Raw genomic sequence first — 8,327 nt, 5'->3', positions numbered from 1 at the left:
TTTTGTGAAGTTAATTTCTTTCTTTCAAATAACCTAAATTTTTTAGATTTCATATGATTTGAAAAATTCTTTTTGTTTTTAAAAAATGTATTTGGTGAATTGGAAATAACACATACGAGGAAGATAGGGTGGGGGACTTGTGTGTAGAAAAGATTAGATATTTTCATATTTATTACTAGAAAAGATTCCCAACCACTTATTTAATCTAATTTTCTACCTCACCAATGAGGAACTTAATTGTACCCTCATTATATATATATATATATATATATATATATATATATATATATATATATATATATATATATATATATATATTATATATATATATATATATATATATATATAAATAATCTTCTACTTGCCTAAATCAAACAACAATGAGACAATGCACTACTTATTAGATAGAGATACAATCGAAAAATAACAACATTGAGACCAATCGTCTAAATTATATAAAGTAATTAAAATGTACTTTAACTTGAATGCTTCCATTTGGGCACTAACTAAAATGTACTTTAACTTGAGCAATCTCTTCCCTTTTAACCATCCCATTATTTTCTTCAAAAACTTCTAGCCTTAATACCACCTTTAAACTCTCACATAGCATCACAATATTAATCCTTTGCTGCGCAAATAATCACCATGCAATAAGTGGAACACCATTAACAATACTCTCAAGAATTGAATTCCATCCATAATGTGTTAAATATCCACCAATAGATTCATGACTTAATATCTCAATTTGAGGTGTCCATGATGAAATAACTAAACCATTATCTTGTGTTCTCTCCAAAAACCCATATGACAACTAATTTAAATTATCATTATTTATTTTTATTTCATCAAGATGAGCACCATTTGGTGATTTTTGTGGAGCCCTCACAACCTATAAACACTTCACTCCACTCAATTCTCAACCTAATGCAAGCTCAAATTATTTGTTAGAAACATAATTTATTTCGAATGATCGAGGCTAGAATTGTGAATGGTGTCACTTTCCTTAAAAGTATTTCAAGCACTCTCTTATGATGTCTTAGAATTGGAACGCAAGAATACCCAGGATAATTCAGCCTTCTAATCGAATCTGCATAAGACTGATGAAGATTCGAATGTAGGGAAGAGTGTCTGGAATTATGTGAAGAGGATGTATGTTTTTGTTATGTTTTTTTTCTGAATCAAGAATATTCAATTTATAGGCTAAAGTGGTGATGTTTCACAATATTGTGACCCTTGATGAAACACATCCTTTCAACAACACTTTTTGTTGAAAGTTGTAACTTTTCACCTACAACAACAGTTCAAAACTGTCGTCTGTTTCTGATTCATAAAACAAACAGTCTACTGCAACGGTTCAAAACAGTCCATCAACCGTAGCCTATTTTCGTAAACACCCTATTGCAACAGTTCACCAACCGTTGCTTAGTTTTTAATTCAAAAGGCAAGTATCCTACTGCAACAATTTATCAAGCGTTGCACTATTTTCCTACTACAACAGTTTATCAAGCGTTGCACTATTTTGCCTAGAACAGTGGTTTTATCAAATGTTACATTGTTTCACATTTTATGACACTTCACAAAATGTTGTGTATTTTCAAATTCAAAATACTAACTTCACATGCACATTTTTTTGTCATTTTGGAACACACTCAAGATTATTAATTATTAATAATTTACAACAATCTCCCACTTGTTCTAATAATGACAAGATCAATTCCAGAAAAAGAGTAATAAAGAATGTTAATACAGTTAGGTATTTTTCAATTTAAAACTTAACCTTAGTGAGAACAAAGCAAAGTCTAATCAGAATATTAGGGAGCAATGCTTTTAAACCATTAACCCATATGATTATACCGACGTTACCTTACACACATTCTTTAAGGATTCTTCCCCTACATATCTCACCCAACACTTATTTATGACCATATGCTTTCCTATTTCATGAATTTTTTGTGAGAGAAAATCCAACTCTCACTTTGAGACGACACCATCTCAAAATTCACATAGGTGAAGTTCATATTGTATCCTTTTCCATGAGACACATATACTCAGTATTGAACTTCATTAAGAGTTTAATTAAAAAATCAACCCTCATTTTAAAGGTCAACATTATCACGAAATGTTTGACAAACATCCAAATCAACGACTTGTTGTTACCCATTGAATCTTGAGGTTAATGTTCTGTTAACGTAAGATTGGGTTTCCGCCGCTGTCGGAACTCTTACTCAAGGAGTTTCAACCCCATGTCTCTTGAGGTTGTTTTTACTAAGTCTCTGGCCAGTGGCTTAGTAAATGGATAAGCCAAATTATAGCTCGTTCATATATAGGTGAGTGAAATGATTCCATCTTTAATCAATTTTCTCACAAAGAAATGTCTAAGTCCTACTTGTCTAGACTTTATGTTATACACTTTTTGTATGCTCTAGGTAAAGTGGCTTGACCACCGCAATATATCAACACCTTTGAAACATTGTCTTTAGCCAATGGAACTTCCAACAAAATGTCCCTCAACCACTCAACTTCTTCACCAGTGGAAGCAAGAGCCTCAAACTCCGATTTTATGGTTGAGAGAGTGATCCATATTTGTTTCTTGCTCTTTCAAGAAATTTTACCCTCGACTAGTACAAATATCCATATTAATGCAGATTTATGATATTTAACACTTGATATCAAATTCGTATCGGTATATCCTTCTAATATGGCAAGAAATCTACCATAATGGAGACCAAGATTTTTTGGTTTTTATAGGATAGCCAAAAATCCTAATGATGGCCTTTTAGTGCTCACCATTTGGATTATTAGTAAAATCTACTCATTTTACTAAATGTAAATGCTATGTCGGGTCTAGTATATTGCATACACTTGAATATTCCAATTGAGCCACAACTCTTTCATCAATTTTTTTTTGAAGTTTGACCCTAGGGTCAAATAGAGTACTCACTTTCTTGAAATATAAGTGTTTGAACTTGTCAAGTACTTTCTTAACATAATGTGTTTGACTAAGTTCATAACCCCCACTATTTCGTTTTACTTTGATCCCCAAAAGTGTGTCAACTAATCCAAGATCATTCATCTTGAATGTGGAAGTTAGAAATATCTTTGTTTCTAAAATTTCATTCATCTCATTGCTAATGATCAATATGTAATCAACATAGAGACAAAGGAATGTCACAATATTCACACACAACTTTGTGTACAAACACTTGTCACAAAAGTTTAACGAAGAAGGTTTTTTTGGATAGTCATGCATGATGATGCAATAAGGTTTTAGATGAAGTGAGAGATGAAATTATGAGCAATTTAAAGTAGTATAATAGAAATTGTTATGTGCAATTGTCTCAAATCTTTACTTGAATTTCTATGTTAAACCTTCTTGATCAACTTCATCGTTGATTTGTATGACAATTTTGATATTTTTCTTCTTTGATAATTTTTGTCTTCATTAAAACTGAACTAGATATAAGACGTATTCTTCACAATCTCCCCCTTTTGATGATGACACAATATTGTCTCCTCCTAAGTTGTGTCTCCCTCTTAATTGGTGAATCTTGCAATGACAAAGTCAAATTTTTGATGTCATTGTTTCAGTACTTGTTTTAATCCATACAAGGATTTGACAAGTTTGCACGTCTTTTGTTCATTACCAATAAGCACATAACCTTCTAGTTTCTCCTTGTAAATCTCCTCATTGAGATCTCCATTTAGTAATGTTGTTTTGACATTTATTTGATAAACTCTAAGGTCATACAAATAAGCTAATGCGAACAATACTCTAGTTTTCATTGTGCTTGCTAGTAGTGCATATGTGTTGAAATAATCAACACATTCATTTTGTCTGAAACCCCTGGTCATTAATCTAAACTTGTAGGTGTTTAGTGTATCATCACACTATGATACTTCCTTCTAAACAATAGGAGTTCCTTGAATCTATTGCTTCCTTATAAGTCTTAGGATCATCTTCCACTTGAAGAATAATAAGAATTTTCGAAATAAAATTTTCACCAACTCCTTCCGCAAGATAAAGGGAATAAGTCGAGAACTATTTTTGTTCAGTCTTAGATCCTTAGTCTTTCAGACTCTCTTACTTATCCTCCGTGATAGGGTTCTTAAAGAGTTCTACTTCTTAGGATTCAATAATTATATTAAACTTCAAATTCAAATATCTATATAAGTCATTTTATTTACCATACATAATAAATAAATGAGATTAATTGCTATGCACTGTTAATATAATTTTTTTACACCATCAATACATCACAATCGTCCGTTTGTGTTACTTTATATGTGATTATAATAAAAATCAAACTTCTTTAACATATCAATGATTGTAATTAACTGACAGTGTAAAATATATGAATAATAAATTATATGAATAATAATTGAAGTATAATATTATGATGCTTTTCTGTATAATTGGTTTGGTTCAGTACATAAGCGGCACATTATGCCCCCATGTTTTATTCAAATATAAAAGTTTTGTACAATAATGAAATAAAATCATGTAGTATTTTTTGTGTGTATGATTATTATTATCACATACAGTCTCTAAGAGTGATTGAAATTGAAAGTGATATATTTAACTTCTTCCTACTGTAAATGGCGTAGCATCTTTTTGAAATAAAACCAATAATGATAATTATGGTATTTGCTTACTGTATAACATATTGAAAACAATATTATAAAAATTATTTCTAATTCAATTTTAAAACTTTTACATAGTAAATATCATTAACACAACATGTACTAATTAATAAAATTTATATATCAGTTAATTTAAAATACTAATACATGGAAAATTATCATATATGTAGCTGTTTTTTTAATACCATTTATTAGAAAAGTTCATATTTAAAATCTTGAAATTATTATTTTCAAAATACTCTAATTTATATGAGAAATAATAAAACGTACCGGATTCATGATATAAATTCTTCTTGAGTTTAGAATGTGTATGCGACAACAATATATCATTTGATACTTGAAACGAAAGCCTCAATTGTCATTATTTGAAATATTTATAAGATTGTTAGAAACATCGTTTGAATCGAATGATCGAGTCTAGAATTGTGAAAGATGTCATTTTTCTTAAAAGTATTTCAAGCACTCTCTTATGATATCTTAGAGTTGGAACACAAGAATACCCAAGATAATTCAGCCTTCTAATCGAATCTGCATAAGACTAGTGATGATTCGAATGCAGGGAAGAGTGTCTGGAATTATGTGAAGAGGATGTATGCTTTTTTCTAAATCAAGAATGTTCAATTTATAGGCTAAAGTGGTGATGTTTCACAAGGATGCAACCCTTAATGAAACGCATCCTTTCAACAACACTTTTTGTTCAAAGTTGTAACTTTTCACCTACAGCAACAGTTCAAAACTGTTGCCTGTTTCTGATTCATAAAACAAGCAGTCTACTACATCGGTTTAGAAAGCGTTGCTATTTTGAATTCAAGTGCAACAGTCCACCAACCGTTACCTATTTTCATAAACACCCTATTGCAACAGTTCACCAATTGGTTTCGAATTCAAAAGGCAAATATCCTACTGCAACAGTTTATCAAACGTTGCACTCTTTTCCTACTGTAACAGTTTATCAAGCGTTGCACTATTTTGCCTACAACAACGGTTTTATCAAATATTACACTGTTTCACATTTTATAACACTTCACAAAATATTATGTATTTTCAAATTTAAAATATTAATTTCACATGCATATTTTCTTGACATTTTGTAACACACTCAAGATTATTAATTATTAATAATTTACAACAATTTTGTTCTTGATTTAATGTTCCACCACTTTCAAATGAAACATAAAGAACTGAGTTACATGGTTGAGTATCCAACCAACCAATCAAATATTTGGAATCTTTTATCTTAATGCTTGAATCAGTTTGAATGATGGGTCCAATTGGGTAGATCGGATGAAACTTGGCTTCTTTTTTTTTTTGCATGGTTGAGAAGAAATGTGAAGGTGGTTGTGTTCAAGGTAAAACTTTGAAGTGAATTGAGAATGGTTTTCATTGAATGAGTGGGAGAGCCTAATGTCGGAATGATGAACTTGAAATAAATTCCTAGCTGAAGTGAAGCTAGTTTTTTTGTAAACTCAACTAGTGGTAATAAATGAGTGTAACCTGGACTAGGAACAATTGCTACACATGTTACCTTTTCTCCCATGGCTTGTAGTTAAACTTTGTTGATTGTGATTAGTTGTGGTTTAAACATGCATATATTGCATTCTTATATATCGCACATTGTTGTATTAAAAAATATATCCGTTAAATTTTTATAAAAACTTTACAATTTTAATATAACATTTCTTTGTGTAAATTCTAGGATATCGTTGCACATTCACTACTAGAAATTCTATTTTTTCTGACAACGATTTCATTTCTCATATTAAAAATTTAAAATAAATTTTTTGAATAAGTCTTGTTTTTTTAATAATTTTTTTTAATATATTTTATCGGATATTTTGAAAACTGATGGTAAAATTATTCGGTATATATCTTTCGTTTCAGTTTTTATCTTATTAAAAGTTACACATTATCTTATTTATAATATAAAAATATACCACTTTTCACCTCGATTTTCTATTCAATCAAGATGAATATGTTTCTTTTATATATATATATATATATATATATATATATATATATATATATATATATATATATATATATATATATATATATATATATATATATATATATATATATATATATATATATATATATATATATATATATATATATATATATATATATATATATATATATATATATATATATATATATATATATATATATATATATATATATATATATATATATATATATATATATAGTTTCTAACATTCAATTTTACTTGTCTAAACAATACAAACAAAATCCTAACGAAGAATCGTTAACAAAAGTACCATAAACAATGAGAGTGACAAACACATATCATTTTCAATACGAAGATATTATGTGTTTAGGATTCTTGTTTATTCTTTAGAGATACAAATAATTTTATTTTACTTCATCTTTAGACATCTGGTACGTCAAACATCATTACTCATATTGTAGTTGTTGTTGAGATCCAAAATTCTAGAGGTTTTTTCTTGTTATTTTTCATGTTTAAACAAATTTATGTTATAGGTTTATTGATGTTGTTGTTGATGTTGTTTTTATTCTTGTTGTTGAGACCCTAAATCCTATAGGCTTAATCTTGTTATTGTTGTTGCTAATTAAACAATTAAAAATATACACAAAAACACTTAATTCATGAAAAATACCAAAATAAATCCAAAAAATAATTTTAATTCAGAATATGGATTTATTATGAATTAAACAAAATAAAGCAATTAAATGGAAAATCAAGGGCCATCAGATCTCCCTCATTAATTGAGGTGGCAAATCTGATGGCTAAGCCCGCACTTTCATCATGTTCTGTAGTCAACGTGTGTACACGCATGATAATCAGGAAGGAGGGCCAGGATTAAAATATTTTGAAAGGATCTGAAGGTTGGGAACACGCCAACACATCACCGGAGCTAGGGCTCCGGTCATCTTCTCCGGTGGACCTCACCGGACTGGATGACCACCAACCATCACCAAAAATGAAAAACAAGGACATGATTTTAAAAGAAAAATGCTCAAGAGCTCGAATCTGGCCTCAATTTCCTCAAATTCCAAGTATATTGAAAGATACATGGATTTGAATTTTGAGGATCATGAACTGAGTTGCTTCGATTTGACCTCAAAGCAACTCAATCTTGTTGCCTACATTGGTAGGACTTCAGCAAACCAACAATCAATCAAAATAGATGAGAAATGAGGGAGAATCGAAGAAGAGGAGTTTCTGAAATCTCACCTTCGGGGAGCTCCAAATCAGCTTGATCTTGCTTCCAATTTGACTTGGCTTGACTCTAGAAGCTTGCAAGAAGTGAAATTGATCAAAGATAGGCTTGGATTCTTGGAGTTTCAATTCAAAACAGAAGAAGATTTGAAACTCGATTTCAAGTGAAATCTTCAAGTTTATCCTTTAATGGAGGTTAGGGAAGCAATGATTCAAAGCTTGGGCTAGCAGGGTCCCTCTTCTGATCACCAAGGTCATGTATTTATAGGGTTTTGCATTGCTTTTCACACACTTGAAATTTTGGCCAAAATTGGAAAGGTTAGTGCATTCTTGCATGGGCGTGTGATAGACCCATGAGATGATTGGAATAGGTCCGCAAATGATCATGAATGATGCTGAAAGCTTAATATGAGGCCATGCAATTGTACTTGAGAAATGATCATATGATTCATCCAAATGGGACCATGGAGAGTAACCATGTGCA

The sequence above is a fragment of the Lathyrus oleraceus genome, chromosome 4, assembly GCF_024323335.1.
Source record: "Lathyrus oleraceus cultivar Zhongwan6 chromosome 4, CAAS_Psat_ZW6_1.0, whole genome shotgun sequence".
NCBI classification, from domain to species: domain Eukaryota; kingdom Viridiplantae; phylum Streptophyta; class Magnoliopsida; order Fabales; family Fabaceae; genus Lathyrus; species Lathyrus oleraceus.
This window is presented reverse-complemented; position numbering follows the sequence as displayed.